Source organism: Ambystoma mexicanum, chromosome 7p (genome assembly GCF_040938575.1).
Source record: "Ambystoma mexicanum isolate Mex_15411 chromosome 7p, UKY_AmexF1_1, whole genome shotgun sequence".
Lineage (NCBI taxonomy): Eukaryota > Metazoa > Chordata > Amphibia > Caudata > Ambystomatidae > Ambystoma > Ambystoma mexicanum.
In genome coordinates this window covers 962,372,799-962,391,397 of record NC_090939.1, presented here as the reverse complement: position 1 = coordinate 962,391,397, position 18,599 = coordinate 962,372,799, and the positions used below count along the sequence as shown (strand labels likewise).

General features: G+C 46.3%; 1 protein-coding gene across 3 annotated transcripts in view; it reads right to left on the bottom strand.

The window, feature by feature from the left end:
- Positions 1-18,599, bottom strand: part of IL1RAPL1 (interleukin 1 receptor accessory protein like 1) — a 2,334,001-nt gene that overhangs the window by 12,883 nt on the left and 2,302,519 nt on the right. The window lies entirely within an intron of this gene.

The following is an 18,599-nucleotide window of genomic DNA, read 5'->3' as shown; positions in this document are numbered from 1 at the left end:
TCAAAGACGCAGACTAAGGCGGGGCATTGGTAATAATAAATACCAATATAGACACGTCAGAATGTGCTTGTTTATTAGATGATGACTCTATATATTTAAAAATCTAGAGAGACAGTGAGCAGGAAGTATCTGATACTTTTAAAAACTATTTTACAAGAAGCTAACTACCTAGTGTTGGATAGTGTTGAGGTCTCCCCCCCACAGTACCCAGGCATCCGTGGTCGGGCCAATCTCTGCAAGGATATTTGTGTAAAACTCTGGATCGTCTAAATTTGGGCCATATGTATTAACCAATATGAGTTTTCTGCCTGCCACGGTGCCCCAGATCACCCTGTGGGTCGATTTTGCTTTTCTCGGTGGAGAACCCCAAGGAGGGGTGTATTAACGTGATGACCCCTCTGTTTTGGGGGGAATATTCCGTATAATACCTATTGTTTCCCCATTGCCGCAGGATACTCTCGTTGGTGGATTTTAATGCATGAGTCTCTTGGAGCATAGCGATGTGCGGGTGATGCCTGCTAATGTATGCCCCCACCTTGCTGGCTTTCGCCCTATTGTTCAACCCACGGATGTTCCAGGTGAGCAGTTTTAGTTTAAGCCCCCTGGGTATACTAGTTTTCTGCGCCATTTCCATGCGTCATGATAAAGCTTGGATGGGGGGTATTCACATACAAGAGGACAGCGAGTGGAACAGTGAGTGCAATTTTATCGGTGACTAAACCAACTAAACATCGTGCCTGGCGCCCAACGGGGGCTTCCTGAGACGTTAACATTTTCCTCGAACAGTAGAACAGTCCCTGATGCCAGTACCCACCCCCTCCCACACCATCGTGCCCAACTTGATGATGAACCCTTTTAACTAACTTGTGGACGTACCCAAAGAAGGGAACGAGTGCAGCAACTCCGCTTTGCGTTCGAGCGCATCTCATCCGGCAATATTCAAGGATGGACGGCAGAGGTGTTCACCCTGCTTCACCCTGCTTCCAACATTTTCAATGGCCAAGAGAGGCCTAGCGTGCCCCCGGCTGGGCCCAGTGAGCAGTGAGATAGGCTATACCGGTTGCTGCAGATCGATTTGGTCGAGCTCCCGTCCTCCGGGCGGAAGGGGTATCGAGGCTTCCATGTAGGCCAATGCCATTTCGGGGGATTCGAAGAAGTGTGCCCTTCCACCATGCTGTATACGGAGCTTTGCCGGCAAGAGAAGGGCATAGGGGACCTGTCTCAGTCGCAGCTGGCGCTAGATGGTTTCGTAGGATCGTGTTTGAGATTGGACACCCGCAGAAAAGTCTGGGTATATATGGATGTTGTCATTGCCAAACCTCAGGGGTCCTTTCTCTCTTGCCAGCCTGAGAACAGCGTCCCTATCTCTGTAGTTCAGCAGTTTGGCTATCACCGTGCGGGGGGGGCCCTGGCCTGGGCGGCGGAGCGAGGGAGCGGTGCGCCTGCTCAACAATGAACTGAGGTGAGAGTGCCTCTTCCCCAAGGAAGGATTTTAAAAGGTCTTTGATTCGGGACTCCATTGGGCCTTTAGAGAAGGTCTCCGAGAGGCTGATTATGCGGATGTTGTTCCATCTGGACGGGGATTCCAAATCGTTGCACTTGTCACAGAGTTTATTCATTTCCCCTCTGAGGAGCGCTATGTGCTGTGTGTTCTGCCGAGTGGAGTCCTCATTCGTACTGATTCTGCTCTCAGCCTCTGTGATTCTTTCACTTTCCTTGTCCAGGCGAGTTTTGAGGGAGCCTATCATGGAAACAATGTCGTCGAGCTTGACACTGATGGCTAGGAACCCATTTTGAACTGTGGTCAACAGATGGTCGAATTTCGTGTCTTCATTAGTTAAGGATGAGGCAGAAAGTTGTAGATCTGGACTCTCGGGAGGTGATTGTGAGCTCGTAAAGGAGTCCATGGGTCCTGTCTTCCTGCTTTTGCCCACGTTTTTCCCAGGCATTGTGAAGGTGGAAAGGCAGCCTGAGCCGGCTGATCCGAAAAAGCCGTGTGATGCTTTGTGATGGAGGGCTGTTTGGGAGGGTCGTGAGGCCCGCAGGGGTCCTGGTGCGTCTGCGGGGTCAATTGCGCCAAACTCAAGTGTTCTATGGCCTATACTAGTACATGTTTCACAAAGCAGGAATGCACAGAGTTACCCCGAGCGGTTGGTTGATGGCAGGCTCCGAGATGATTAGCGGAGAGCACAGGGCGACCCAGTGGACACCAGCCCTGCCCATCAGGAACTGCACCAGGTCACGCCCGCTGTGGACCCAGTAGGCCTGCACTGAGTGTATTGTATTCTCCCACGTTAGTATGGGTGCTAGGTATAGGATTTTCCTGGATAGGAATGTGATCCTGTGCACGCGGCTATAGGGTAGGTTACTGGTGACCAGGTGTAGCTTTTGTGGAGTCCTGGGCTCTGGATCTCAGAAGGAGATTAAGGATGCGTGAGAGGATCATCCCCCCCAATATTCTAGGCTGAGTGCGAGTGTGGCGTGCTGTGGGGGAGCGCCAAGACCACTATATGGGTTCCTGTGCTGAGACTCGCTCTCGAACGTAGTGCTAGCCCACACCCTTGTACCTTCCTCTCCGACATCCAGGAATGGAATCGGGGCCGTCTGCTCCAGGCCGCCGGTCTGTCACCAGGGGTATGCCTCGGGCCGCCTAGGGAATTCAGCCGGCAAACCGCCTCCAGCCGTGCAGGTGATCGCGCCAGCCGCAGGCACGTCTAAGAGGGGTACGGAGGCGGCGCACCCCAGCCGCCCCGGATCCAAGCGCTGGCGCCGGTCTCCACCCGCTCCATGCAGCAGCGCGTCTCCTCCGACCAAGATGCATGCAGCGAAGCTCAGAGGGATACAGGCACGCCACAAGCCGCGACTGCGAGGGGTTTAAAAGGGGCTTTGTCACGGGCACCCTAGTCTGTTCAGAGAGCGTGGCAGGGCGTTCGATGTAGGGCAGGGCGCAGAATGTGCAAAGAGTGTGTGTCGCTGCGTTCTGTGGTTGCAGCTCGCTCCGCCCACTATGAGGCCCTGCAGAGTAGGAGGCAGCGGCTCCCTCGTAGATTCGTGTGGAGCCGCGGAACGAGTCGGGCCCGCGGCCCTAGGATCCACAAGGGTTTACGAGCCCAGGATGTCCGATTTCGCTCAGGATTTCGCCTGCAAGCCCAGGATACACTTGGGAGCCAGCGCGGGTAGTTTTGGAAGCACAACACGATCTGGAAGCAGGATATAAATCGAACAGGATTAATGCCGGAGAGGAGCTCTTCACTTAAGCGGCCATCTTGTTGCGCAACAGCACCCCCTCCAGGCAGCATGTTTTACACATCAAGGTTTGCTTTTGTTTCATGAGAACAACCATTGCACAGATTTGGTAGCTTTGTTTTCTGTAGATGTTCATTTTGCTTTGCAGACTACGAGTCATTATGTCTTCTGACTGGCAGAGAGGAAGCGGGTGGTAAGGTTGTATGTTGATTTTGAACAGGATTGGATCGGCTGGATCCCTCAAAGCTCTGAACATTTCCTAGAATTGAGGCCACAGATTGAAGAAATGTGTAGAGAAGGAGCTAAGTACCCCGACCTCAACCACTTTACCTAGAATGCCTATATGTTGGAAACCAGAGTATGTGACAAATGCAGAACAATTGAAACAACAGATGTTAAAAGAAATCCTGAAAGCAAGGTTCCCGTTGAGAAAACCATACCTGCATTCAAGACAGTATGATGGCTGTTTAAACGAAATCCCAGAAGAAGTGGGATGCCTGAATGACAAAGCATATTGGTAACATCATACAGAGTTGAGTTGACGTACATAGAAGAAATATAGAGACGAGAGAATGCAGATTCTCTATAAGGCATCAAGAAAGTATCAAAGATAAGCAACATCTTGGGCTCAGGATGAAGATGAAGAGGCTTATGCTGCAGAAACGATGAAGATATTAAGCCAGTTCACACATGTACAAAGGCAAAGTAAAGCAAGCAGATGAAGTTTTCATGAGGCTAGCCTTATAGTGGATTGCGGCAACCGCCAATGTATGGATACATAGGAATGAGTAAAGAATGGATGGCTCCACTACGAACTATAAGCATAGCCGAGCTAAAGGAGAAAGGCCACTTTTTTCAGCATGGCGCAGTTAGAAAACAAATGGATTACAAGCGAATCTCAGAAAGGCAAGGTTGAATGAGCCAAGAAGCCACGGTCATATCCCACTGAGAGGAACAGAAATTAGTTACAGCCTTGTGAAGGAATGGACCTCCTGTTCGGAAGCTTGGAGAGAACAAAGAAGACGTCAGAGGTCTATTAGAAAATAGCATTTTAATACACTGAAAGGTCAATTATGTGGTCTTCAGTCACGTGGGGAGAAGGAATAGGACAAGCATGATGGTCAAACCTACGCATGAGGGCAGAGCACACCTCTACTCCCCTGTATCTTCCAGAGCAAAAGAACACTCCCAAGAATGAGTTTAAAGGCTCTAATTGACAACTGACCACTGAGGTGATGATGGATGATGTTCTAATTGGTGAGAAGCAGATGTTTAAGACTAACTCACCAGCACCTGGACGCTTGGCCTGCGTGCGGCTAGCGTGGGCTGAAGGATGCTGACGGAGGTTAGAAGCCAACCAAAGATAGAGGATCGCATGATTAGGGGTCCTATAATTTCATAGCCAATAGGATGTTGTGTATTTAGTGACGTTCATAGTGATCTGTTTTGAGGGAAGGGCTTAGTTGCCCCACCTGATGTTAAGAAACCTATCACCTTTCTCGCGCCCATTAGACGAGTATGGATTATATACTTAGATGTTCCCTTAGACCCTATCACTCTCTTCAGTAGGTTTTTGTAGTTTGCCACGTAGGATCATGTTAGTAATATGCAGGTTGTACGTCACCTATGTTGAGATTTTAGTATAAAAGTGTGCTTTTTTATCAAGTTTGTTGAGACCTTGCTATGATAAGTCCAATGACGTTCATTGTACTCCCTGTTTTAGATAATTGATATTAAAAGTTATCTTTTTGCCAACTTTCTGAGTTGTTTCATTTATTGATGTTTGAGTAACCTTTGCATCCCTATTCCTCTCAAATGTATTGCTGACCCATCTTAAAGGGCTGGAAGTTTCCCAGTTCACGTGGTAGCAGAAAGAGAATCGTTAGATTTCCATCGAGATAAGTAAGCTTTGGGGACCCTAGCAATATCGAACGACCTCTGCCATTCGGCTGACAGGATGTGAAGCTCCCTGTGGATAGCGGTTTAGAATAAGTGATGGCTTGTACAAGTGTGGGTGTGACGGGTCCCCCGGTTTGCACGGAATCCCCTCCCAGCATCTACAGGAAGCTGACTGGACAGAAGGTTGGAGAGGCCGCAGAAGGAGGCATTGCGATCCCGAGTGCCGGAAGCCAAACGTACAAATGGTGAGTACAAACTGAGCAAGATGGCAAAAAAGTATGAATGGGCAGTGGTAAAGGAGTGTGATAAGGGGAAAAATGAGTAAGAGTGGGTTGGAAAGGGATGGTCAACTTGAGACGATGAACGTCGAGTTTTAATGGGGATAACTGACTCGAGACGATGAGAGCATCGAGTTATTTAAGACAGCTGACTTGATACAAATGAACGTAAAGCAACAGACCCTGTGAGACTAGGATCGTCACAGTGGGATATGCCCAGTTCTCCTGAGTTTTAAAGAATGGCAGAAGGATCTGGTCCGTAGAGCCCTATTACGGGTGACGTAGAAAACAAACATGTTTTAAAGAACAGTTTAAAGAGGGAAGATCACACTCAACCGGAGTATTTTTTAGGGGTTCATAGTGATAATGTCGAGAAAAAAAATGTCGACTTACAAAAATGTCCAAAAAAAAATGTCGAAAACAATAATGTCGAAATCCTATACATATAATGAAAAGAGTCCATTTTTAGAAAAAAAAATGTCATTTAGCACTATCAATAAATACATAAACAAGAAGAGTCCCCCCAAACCCCCTCACCCAACACCCCCCTGCCACCCCCTACCCCCCACCACCCTCTCACCCCTCATACTCAACACATTTTAATTATATAGAAGAGTATCATTTACTAGGGGGGTGGTTCCCCCCAACCCCCCTCACCCAACACCCCCCTGCCACCCCCCCATCCCCCCCACCACCCTCTCGCCCCTCATACTCAACACATTTTAATTATATATTTATTTATTTATTTATTCAATAAATAAATAAACAAGGAAAATATTTACTAGGGGGGTTCCTCCCCCTCCCCCCAACCGCCTCACCAAACACCCCCCTGCCACTCCCCCACCAACCTCTCACCCCTCATATTCAACACATTTTAAGTATTTATTTTTTTCTAAAAATTCGAAAAAATGTCGGAAAAAATCGACATTATTGCTTTTCTACATTATTTTTTTCGACATTTTTTTTTCGACATTTTGACTGTCGACATTATAGGATTCGACATTATCACTGACCACCTTTTTTAGGGGTATAAAGAGGATGAGTCTTGAAAAATATGTGTGACCGGTCAAGTATGTCTGTTTGTTCGTTTTATGTGAGTATGTAAATGGTGAAAAACTAATGGAGACATTGATAGATAAAGGAATGAGAACACGAGAAAGTGAATTAAAACTGTTTATTTATGATATTGTATTGATGATGCTTAGTGGCAATATAGAGTAAAAAGAGAAAATGTAACGTAGAAAGGATTGGAGCATGCAACGATTGGTGCAAGTTCATACTATGTCATTTTTGAAAAATGCATTTTTTTAATGAAATTGCAACGTGTACAAGTGAGTATTGACTGTCAAGAATGACGAGTCAACGATGAGGAGCATTGCGCTGTTTATACATTGCTGCAACCATACACTCGAGTTTAAATAGTGTAGTGCAGAAGGGGTAAAGAGACCACAGACAGAATGCTCATGCTGTGATCATAAGAGGGATCGAAATATTTTTTTGCTGACATGACGACATGGATGCATGCTGCATATACGGGACGAGTTAAATAAGCGACTAGCTCTGGGAAAAATGAACGAGGAGGAGAGAGAAGAGCCGCCTCCTATGGATTGGATACTTATTGTATGCAAAGAGGGGGGGTGAAGAGCCTTCTGCTCCACCCACCACACCTGACGTAGACGGCGATAGTAAGAAAGATGAAGGGCTGTGCCCATTGAGAAGGCTTAAGGTAGCAACAAGCTATAAGTTTGAAAAAAGTCAAGCATGCCAACGCCCGGTTCACCGAAGAGATCCTTAAGTTACGCTCCAAAAAAGGGTTCCACTATCCAACTGGAAAAGCAACCCTAAGAAGAGCACCCTAGAAGCCTTCAAGGCTCTAGCAAAAGAATAAAAAATGGCCATCATCAATGCTAAAGCCACATCCTTCAATACCAGAATATCCAACGCCAAGTCAGGAACCAAAGAAATATTCTCAATTTTCAGAGAGTTAGCGAACCCTGTCCCTCCGTCTCCTTCACCTCTGAAGGACGAAGCGTGGTGCAATAACATTCAGTCAGCTATGCTGAATAAACTCGACACCCTGTACTCTAAAATCCTTGCTCACCAGCGAGCCCTCTCCAACCTTATAGCTAAAAGTCACAGTAGTTCACTCCCTCCCATCGCTCCCACTCACTCTCCGATGTTTGAATTCAAGGACGTGACCGTCCCTGAAATCATCACACTCCTCAACTCTATTAAACCATCCAATTGCAAAGGTGATGCCTGTCCAGCACAAGTCATCAAGGAATGTGCTCCCTCCCTTGTCCCCCTCATCACGGCCTTCATTAATGCCTCCTTCCAGTCAGGCCACATCCCTACTGGACTCAAAGAAGTGTGGGTTCGTCCACTGCTTAAAAAACCATCCCTAGACCCATTGGTCCCGGGGAACTACAGGCCTATCACTACTGTCCCCTTCTTACTTAAAATACTTGACAAGGCAGCCTATCTGCAAATAGAAAAATGTCTAGATGACAACCACCTCCTCGGCTTTAGGCAGTCAGGGTTTCTGCACTGAAACGGCCCTCCTTGACCTGAAGGACCAGATGGATGACTTCAGAGACGCTGGCAAGCCTGCGCTCCTGCTCTTACTCGACCTATCAGCGGCCTTTGACTTGGTGGATCACAAGACCTTGTGTCACCACCTCACCACCGCAGCCAACTTCTCGCCTAGGGCCTGCAACTGGATAACCTCCTTCCTACAGGGAAGAACTATGAAGGTTTTTTCAGAATCCTCTCCTGCCACACCTGGCATCCTCAAATGTGGTGTCCCCAGGGTTCCTGTATTGCCCCCACCCTCTACAACCTCTTCACCAGACCTCTCTTTAAAATCCTTGACGCCCTGGGCATCTCATACACGAACTATGCTGATGACACACAGGTACACAGGTACTCATCCCCCTATCGGGAGACTACGTGTCAGACTTGAACACCCTCAACTCAATCTATTCTACAATCCAATCCTGGATAGCAAATAACTGGTTATGCCTCAATACTGAGAAAACAGTACTTCTGCTGATTGGATCCCTGTCCACCTTGGGCAAGCTGGACAAGCAGTACAACTGCTTCTCTGTCGACAATATTCCCATTAATGTGTCTCAGGCGATTAAGACAATGGGCGTCTACCTTGAACCAAACCTAACCATGGACAGGCAGGTCAACGACATTGCATCTTCCTCAGCCTACCATTCCAAAAAAAACCAAAACCAAACAAAACCTTACCTATCACAGCAAAACTGTCTCACCATTGCCAGGGCAATAATTGGTTCGAGACTGGACTATTGCAATGCCCTTCGTGTTGGAACATCAGGAAAAAAAATAGCTACACTACAGATTGCTCAAAATAATGCCCTTAGGGCCGCTGCAGGTCTCGCACGCAGAGACCACATCTCAGGACTCAGGAGGCAGGTCCACTGGCTTCCAATTAAGCAGAGAATCATCTTCAAGACCTTAGCTCTTACCCATAAGTGCCTCCATCATCTTGCCCCCCTTTACTTGGCCCAGAGGATCACCAAACCTCTCTCCTCCAGGCCAGCCAGAACGCCCTATACAAACCTGATCACTGTACCTAAAACTCACAAAACGCGTGCCGGTGGAAGTAGCTTCCCTTCTCAGGCTGCGTACAACTGGAATGCCCTAGCACCACACATCAGGAGCATTGACTCTCATGCAGCCTTCCGTAAGGCAATTAAAACTAGGCTCTTTGTCTAAATATGTTGTTTTAACCTGCTTCAACTACCGCTGCACCTGTAACTATGCAGCCTTGTCACTCGTATGTTGTATAAACCTTTACCTTGTTTAAGAATCTTCTATGGGCGGCATTCATGTAACCCAGAATCAAGCCTTCCTAAACTCATCTTAGCGCATCGATGCCCGTGCGCTGCTGTGCGCTTTACAAATCTAAATAAATAAATAAATAAATAAATAAGTAACCTGATGCATGAGTCGCCTGCGTAAAGCGGGGATGAGAAGAACAGACAAAGTTCCTGAAAAAGATGCAATCTTCAAGATCCCAAAGGACAGGGAGAGACACGATAAGGAGAAGAGCGATAGGACAAGTGTATTCTTAGACATGAGATGAGAAATAAAGAGATAGAAGAAAACGAAGGTTAAGGACTGATGGTCAGCCCCCATACAGGATGAAGGATGGGTGGTCAGATTATTATTTTTTTTTTGATTTTTTTTTTTGCGTTTGTTCCGAACGGAACTATAAAAAGCTCTTGATCAACTGGTTTTCAAATCTTGAGTATCCTCAGCCTAACATTTTCAATGTTTCTTGTATGATCTTCACCGGGGCAATTTGCCATGTTGTTCTGTCGCCTCCGATTAGTCTGTGCCACCACTGGTCGATGTCGAAAGGCCCATTTGCCCGGAGTGAATCGAGGTAGGCTGATCTTATCTTTTGGTTCCCTGGGCAAGTCATTAGTAGATGATGTATGGTTTCCTTTTCTGCTCCACAAAAGCGGCATTCACATGAGTCTGAGATACCTCTGATGTATCAGATCTCATTGGTTTCAATTAGGTTTAATCTTATCCTGAGTATGAAATTCTGAGATGGTCTATTAGGACATTTTTTAATAAACCTCTGTAGTTCGTTTACTTTGCACAGGGTCTGTGGCAGATGAGCTAACAGTTTGTTGTCTGATGCTTCGGTTTGAGTATTGGCCCAGTCAAGGTTTTTGAGTTTTTCGCACACTCTGACTGGATTAGAGTGGAGGTCGTCTTCAGAGCATGCGACTGAGTCTAAAAGAGCTACATTTTCCTCTCCCCATTTTGTCAGCATTTTCACCGAAAGGGATTTTGTTTCTTCACCTATCATTGTGTAGATGTTCTGGGCGTCCTGGCAAATGCACTTTCGGTAGAGCAATATTGAGTTGATGGTTACCGTGCCTGCTAATGAGAGAAGGCTAAGTTTGCGGCGCATTGCCGGCATTGAAGTTGAGTTTGTCAGGCATAGGACCTTTTTCCAAAAGAGGCCTTCTAGTTTTGGCCAGAGGTTTTTCGGTATCTCAGGCATGGCTTCTGCGCCGTAAGTAATAGAAGGCACCACCTTTTTTTTGTAAAATTCTATAACCGGAATCATTGAAAATTTTCCGTATTTTAGGTCTATGGCTTTTCCTTGTGCCGCCAACTTTTTGGTTTTGAGTTTCAGACTGACTTGCATTGCACTTTCTGTGCGGGAACTGTCTAAGGTCACACCCAAGTATTTGAAATCTTTTATTCTCTCGATTTCTGTGTTTTCCAGGTACCACTTGTACTTGTCGGGTTTTTTTGGTGCTGATTCCAGAATTAGTATTTTTGTTTTTTCTTTGTTAATTAGGAGGTTGTTTTCCTCTGTGTAGTGAAAGAGATTTGTTAATTGTCTCTGCAATCCAATTTGAGTCTGGTCGAACAGAACCAGATCGTCGGCATACATGAGCCTGCTGATGTGTACTTTGGCCAATTTCGGTGGAAAAGTTTTTGTGAGATCTTCAGTTTCTCCAAAGTCACCCATGTATGCTAGGAATAATTCAGGGGCAAGAGGGCAACCCTGTTTTACCCCTCTGCTCGTCGGGATTACTGCAGAGACTTGGCCTTGGGGAGTCAGTCGCACTCGCAAAGAGGTGTTTGTGTGCAGTGCTTTTAGTGGCAAAAGAATTTCCTTTGGGCAGTTCCATCCTTCAAGTTTTGTCCAGAGTCGGGACCTGTCTACCAGGTCAAAGGCCTGGGAAAGGTCGACGAAGGCCATGAAGTATCTGGATTTTCCTTCAATTGCTTTGCTCTTTAAGGTGCTGATGGCGAGGATATTCGCTGATGTGCCGACATTTTTCTTGAAACCAGTTTGGAATATGTCGTGGCATGGTGCCAGTTTAGCCCAGGCTTGGAGTCTTTTCAGCAACAGTGCCCCAAAAACGTTTCCAATACAATCCAAAAGTGCGATTGGACGGAAGTTCAGAGGGTCGCCCACATCCCCCTTTTTGTAGATTGGGACTATAATCACTTTAGTGCATGAAGATGGAATGGATTTCGTTTTTGCACAGCGTTCGAAGATCTTTTTTAAGAGAGTTGACCATTCTGTTGGGTTTTTTTTTAGGTCCATATTAGAGATCCCGTCTGGACCGACCGCTCTAGAGTTTTTCAGTTTTTTCAGGGTTTCGAAAATTTCTTCGTAGTCGTCGAAGTTTAACCAACTCGAAAGGTCTTTTTCGATGTAGTCGACGTTTTCATTTGGGGGGGGCTTTGAAAAGGGTTTGGAAGTGATCGATCCATTTCTGTTCCCCAATCGAGTTGATGATGGAATTTTTGATCGATGGATTTGAGGACTGTATAAGAGACCAGAATTCTCTGGCTTTGTTGCCACAGATCATTTTCAGGACTTTTTCTGAGTCTTGCTGGTAAAGAAGGGTGCAATGGTTTTTTATCCAGTTTCTGGTAATTTCCGACAGCTTTTACTCCTGTTTACTGGGCGATGATCGTTTCAGCTGTCGCTTAATTCTTCGAAATTCGTGTCTTTTTAGGACCAGCTGTTCATTGTAGCTGTGTTTGTGTGTGGATTCAGGATTTTGAGAGTTCCTTTTCTTTGTCGCGAAAGCCACAAGAAGGGGCACATAGTCTGGTTTGGGATGTTTTTCTGACAGACCCTCTTCTGAGTATCTTTCTGAGAGCAACCTCACTGCTGATGTTGAGAGTTGTAGGCGGTTTCCTTGGTTGTTTACTTCCATACCGTATGATTCATCCTTGGTTCTCTGGAAGTTAGTAGACCAAGTTGTTGTTAATTGATTGTGGTCACTAGCCGTCGTTTTGTAGACCTTGAAAGTTTTTATAGTCTCTATAAAAGGGCGGGACACGTATATGTAGTCGATTGTTGCTTTTGACGTTCCCTGTTCCCATGTCGGGAGACGGTCTTTTTCCTTGAAGATCGTGTCGAGGTTCAACATGTGTCGTGATGACATCAGCTTACACCAGAGCTTACTTCTCTGGGCTGCAAGTGTGGATATTGGGTTTTTACCCTCTCTCGAGCCTGGTTGAATGCATGAAATATTAAGGTCTCCACAGATGATAAGAAATGGGACCAGGCGAGTTGACTGGATTTCGTCGATGGAGTCTTCCATCATTTGGATGAAATCCTTCGAATCTATGTTTGCAGGATTCCAATAAGAGTTTAGGATTGCAATTTCTGAGTTTCGCTTTTTTCCAGGTTCTTCGAGTTCGATAAGGACTGCTAGTATAGATAGATTTGTCAACAAGGTTTCTTTCCGGTTTTCATTGTTCCCCTGGTTCCGTGGGTTAAAGCTTCGACTTCGGTCTCTGTTTTCCCCACTTGTCAATACTCTTCGGTTTCTTCTGCGGGGGCTTCTTCTTTGCTCTTGAGACGATTTCTTTTTATAAGAGTGGTCTTCGCTCTTTTTGCTTGTGTGGTCTAAGCTTGCAAGTTTTTCTGGCACATTTGTCTGTGTTTCTCTGTGTTCTGCGGGTCATGATGGAATTTCAGTCACCCTGAAACCAAGTTCATAACATTTCTCCGTTTCTTCGATTATTCGAGAGTGTATTTTCTTTGAGAAAATGTACAGGTATGTTTTTGCTCTGCGGTTCGAGTGGTAGGGATCCACTAATTTGAAGTCCTCCGATTTGATCTGACGTAGCGCTGGAATTAAGCCAAACAGGGTTAGGACCCCTCGTCTGTTGAGGATAACTTCATCACGGTTTTCTGACCGCTGTTCGATTTTTAGGTGCCAAGCGCTTTTTTTGCTGGAGTTTCGTCCGTCATGGTAAGATTCAGTTTTTGATTTATAGTGAGTTCTCCTTTTGGGGTCCTTAGTCTTGAGCCGGTGGTCATTCAGGCTCTTTTTGTCCACCGTGCGGCACGGATCCTCTCTCGCAGGATTCCTGGCTCTTTCTCTTGGTTTATGTTGAGGTTCTGATTTTGGGGTCCTTCGATTCGGTAGGGGAGACTCTGAATTTGTGGAGAATGAGACTTTCCTATGGTCTGTCTTAATTTGGTTTGTATTTGATGGTTTATGAAGAATGTTTCTTCGTTCTTCCATGGTTCGGAAAGGTGGACTCTGTAATTCATCGGGCAAGGAACTGGACTGTGTCTTTGTATCTGTTTGGTCTTTTCTAGTGGGCATGCTGCTTGTAGGTTCCTCTTCCAGGTGTTCACTGAGATTCATGAGTTGATCGTCCTCTAGGAAGTCTTCAGTTGTTTTAGGCGAAAACGTTTTTCTTGAATTGTTCGGGATCTGAAAAACAAGCGGAGGTCGTTGTGGAGTCGATAGACAGTCCTTGTTATTTTGGTTCTCCTTTGGCTTCTGCAGTAAGGGCCCTGATTTTCGCTTTTCTGTTCTTGGTGGCGATGGACCTTTTTGTGGGCAGAAAATTGGATAAGCCTGGTCGTTTTCGATCAATTGCGTTTGATTTGTCTTCAGACTCGAAGCTGCTTCTTTTCCGCTTGGCTGAATTTGAGTTTCTTTTAATCTTGGAGGAGTTTCTTCGCTGATGTGAATGACTTCACTTTGGGCATACAGCACAGCACCATTTTTGGTGATTGGGTGGTGTTCGTTGATCATGTTTGCGGTCGTCGGTGAAGATGTTGGTTGGTTATGAGTTTGCGTTGAGGAAGTAGACCTCTCTTGGTACAGCACATTGTCTCCTTCCGGTTTTCCTTTTGAAGATGCTGTGTGTGTTTTCAGGCGTTCATCCAATGCAGTTATATAGCCTTCGAGGAAGATCAGTTTTGTATACATCATTGCCTGCATGGTCGTGTGATCTTTCAGGTTTTCGCTGATTGATTCGTATAACTTTGTGAAGGGTGCCAAGGCTATCCATACTGCAGACATAATTGAGATGAAGTCTAGTTTCTTTTTTGCTGGTGAATCATTTGGGGACCCTGATGGGTGGCTGTTTGGATTTTGATTATTGGTTTTTGACTTTCTTGCTGAGATGTTGGAAAAGGAGGCTGTAGAGTCCAGCCTAACCCTGCTTTGGATACCTCTTGGTGTTTTGGTCGACTTGGCCCCTTGAGGAGGTCCGCTCGTCCATTTTCTCTGGTCGTTGTTGTGGTTTAGCTCCATATTGTTAGGTGTTAAAGGAGTCCTAGGAGTATTTTCAGAGGGCGGTGGTGGACTTTTGGGGGTCGGTCCACGAGTGGTGTTAGGCAGAAACCTGTGCAGTTCCCTTAGGGACCACTGCAAAAGATTTAAGACTACAGGTGTTAGCAGTAAACCCACTTGGTAGCAGTCTGTACCACCCATATTTACCTGGTAGCTGTGGCTGAGCAGTCAGACTTCCCTCAAGAAGAGTTAGGCAGTATGCAAAGTATACTCAATAGGCACTCAGATACAATAATACAAGCAAACACTGACCAGAGCTTTGGTATCAAAGTATATAATTATTTATTTATAAACACACAGTTGAAACACTACAGCACTCTTATTGTAAAATATTCTAAACACAGTTACTATTATGATATATACACCCCTTTTTCCCTTATTAGAAAATCACAGTAAGACACCACTTATTTTCATACAGAGGTGAGCGCTTAACTAGATGGCACTATACTAAGGTTGTGAAAAAGGGAGGGAAAAAGACAGAATATGCAGGATTACACCACTCTACGATTCAGGAACACTATTAGCAAGGCAGAGAGCAAAAAGTCATTGGTGAGCCAAAGTCCAAAGGCTGGGCCCACTCTTAGAGAGAGCAGAGCACAAATGCGCCCAAGATCACACAGTTACACTAGGCTTAGAAAGTCTTGCAGAGAGTTCAGAGGAGAGTTTAGAGAGGCTTAGAAAAGTTTAGCCAGGGTGTCCCAGGCTAACCCAGGTTCGAAAGCCGGGGGCTAAATCTACCCCGTACAGTCAGTTGCAAGGGAAGCCAGGCGGGACACAGTACCTTAAGTGGGAAGGATCCTCCAGCGGTGGCAGTTGTTCCTGGTAGTGGTTGCAAGTTGCGGCGTCGTCCAGGGGAAGAGAAGATCTCGACATGGAGGAAAGATGCAGGTCGCTGCACTACCAGGGCAGAAACCAGCCGCGGAGTTTTCCGGTAAAAGGTGGTACCTTTATCTCGCGGTCGTGGTAAAACGTGGTATCCCGGTTGCCGGGGTGCTTAGCACGGGCAAGGCGGCCACGAGATACGTCGGGAAAGCGAAAAGACGGTGAAACTGGTTATCCCCACCAGTCAGAGGAAGAAGACTCTCCGGCGGGAGATCTCCTCTGTCGTTGGGAAAAGTGGTGAGACGGTGCAGCAGTGCTCCACCGGTCGTGGTGTCCTGGCAGGTCAGCTCAGCTTCTCCCTCGTTGGATTCTTAGGTCCTGTGGCGACTTCTGAAGTTCCAGTCCCCAAAGCCCTGCTTTTATGCAGCAAACCCCCATTCACTCAGCCTAGCTGTCACTCAAACATGCTAAGTGGTGAGCCGGCCGGCTCACCACTTGGGCCAATCAGGATGGAGTGTGACTTGAGTTGCCTAGGCAACTCAGTCCAGGGTGCCTAAATTCCCCTCCACCCCTCCTAAGTACCCCAGACATAGTGGCACCACTTTGGAGGGCTTCTGTGGATAAGCCCGCCAAAAAGTGGAACAAAGGGCTCGACTTGGGTTGGAGTCACAGAAGAGAACACAAACGCCATTTTTGAATCAAGTTTTGGCAAAAAATACCAACCGGAGAATTAATATTAATTAAATAAACCGGCTACCTTATATAACTAAATAAAGATAGTAGCCTAAAACAATGGGAAATATTTGCGGTTGAATTTAAAGAGTAGTATCCACTGCCACCAGCCAAAACTCGATCAGGGGGGACGGAGACGTGCCCCCTCGACTAACAGACCCTCGGGCAATCGAATTGCCCCAGCCAGTACGTCCACAATATGATGGTTTGTACTGGTTCTGTTCAGAATTTAAGACTAGTAAAGTCAATGGTGACTTTACATGCCCTGGGAGACAGTAGTCAGTCCCAGGATATGGAGTCTATACTGGGGGGTCACTATGACACCCCTGTGTTACTGCACGGAGGGTGCTGTGTAACACACATCACAAAAACACATGAAACCCTATGGAGTAAAAAAAACCATAGCCCATTAAACACATCTAGTTTCAAAGAAACACACTCAAATCATGTCCAAGAGTGAGGGTAAAAGAGTCTCACTCTTGGCAGGAGAAAAAAATAAACCCCAAAAATCCAGCAAAGCTGCTGGGGGACTCACTAGGTTAGGAAATTCAGCCTACACAGAGAATTCTCCCTAAAACTCGCCCCCCCCCAGACTAAGGGAAAGGAGGATTTAATCCACTCCTGGATGAACCTCATACCTCTAGTCGATGACATACATCCTAGAGAGTCCATCAGCATTTTGATGGTGACACCCTGACCTGTGCTCAATGGTGAAATCAAACCCTTGCAGGCAGATTGACCATCTCAATAGTGTTGGATTTTCTCCCTTCATTTGCATTAACCATCTCAAGAGTTGGTGGTCAGTCTGAATGACAAAAGTAGAACCATACAAGTATGGCCTAAACTTCTTCAGTGCCCACACAATAGCAAAGCATTCTCTTTCTATTGTTGCCCACCTTGTCTCAGGATCCTTCAGCTTATGGCTGATGAAGCAAATGGGGTGCTCCCTACCCTTCTCATCCAGTTGGCTGAGGACTGCACCTATACCTACATTGGAAGCATCAGTTTGTACAATGAAAGTTTGGTGGTAGTCAGGAGCTCTCAATACTGGAGCTTGGCAAAGAGCTTTCTTCAGTTTTTTTCAAAGGCCTGATTGCATTCCTCATTCCATTTGACCTTCTTAGGGAATTTTGGAGAGGAGATTACATTCAGTGGAGAAGCTATGGTCCCATAGTTCTCAATGAAATTCCTGTAGTACCCAGTGAGGCCTAGGAAGGCTCTCACTTGGGTTTGAGTAGTAGGTGTTGTCCAATTTTGCACAGCTTCAATCTTGCTGAGCAAAGGCCTTATTTCTCCACCTCCTACCTCATGTCCAAGGTAGACCACCTTACTTTGACCTATCTGGCATTTACTTGCCTTGATAGTCAAATTGGCCTGTCCAAGAGCCTGCAAAACATGTCCTAGGTGGTTCACATGATCCTCCCAGGAGTGGCTGAAGACTGCAATGTCATCCAAGTATGCCATGCAGAAGTCCTCCATCCCAGCTAGAACTTGGTTTACCATCCTTTGGAATGTAGCAGGTGCATTTATTAATCCAAAGGGCATGACCTTAAACTGGTACAAGCCAACTGGGGTGGAAAATGCAGTTTTCTCCTTGGCATGGTCTGTCAAGGCTATTTGCCAATAGCCTGACGTAAGGTCAAATGTGCTGAGGTACTTGGCTGCACCAAGTTTATCCACCAACTCATCTGTCCTTGGCAAAGGGTGGGCATCAGTCTTGGTGACTGCATTAAGAGCTCTATAGTCCACACAGAATCTCAAGTCTTTGGACCCTGCCTTTGGTACTAACACAACTGGGCTAGACCATGGACTAGTTGAGGGTTCTATTACCCTGAGATCAATCATCTTCTTGACCTCTCCCTTGATATGGGTTCTCACATTTTCTGACATTCGGTATCCTCTGCTTTTGACTGGCAGTCACCAGTGAGTATCTTGTGCTGTCCCCAAGGGGTCAAGCCTGGTGAGAGTGAGAACAGGGAGGCAAACTGATTTAACATAGATTTGCACTCCTCTTGTTGCTCAGGTGTCAGATCTGAAGAGAGATTGACTCCTTCAATTTTTTCATCCAAAGGTACACCTCGAGGAGATCAGGGAGAGACTCACTCTCTTCTTCCTCTGCTGCTGAAGCTAGAAGCAAGGCTCCTACTTCAGGTCTGGAGATGTACGCCTTCAGTCGGTTGATGTGGAAGACTCTAGGAGCTTCCCTGGGTCTGCCCAGATCCACCAGATAGTTGACCTCTCCAAGTTTTCCCACAACTTTGAAGGGTCCCGTCCATTTGTCCTGCAAGGCCCTCTGCCTTGTGGGGAGCATAACGAGAACTAGCTGGTCTTGAGTGAACTCAACCATGTTAGCCTTTTGATCATGCCAATGCTTGACCAAAGCTTGCCCAGCTTTCAGGTTATCACTATCTTCTGCCATCATGTGTGACATTCTCCTTCGGAGACCTATCACATAGTCAGTCACTCTGACTGGCTTGAGGGGGGGAGCGCCTTCCAACCC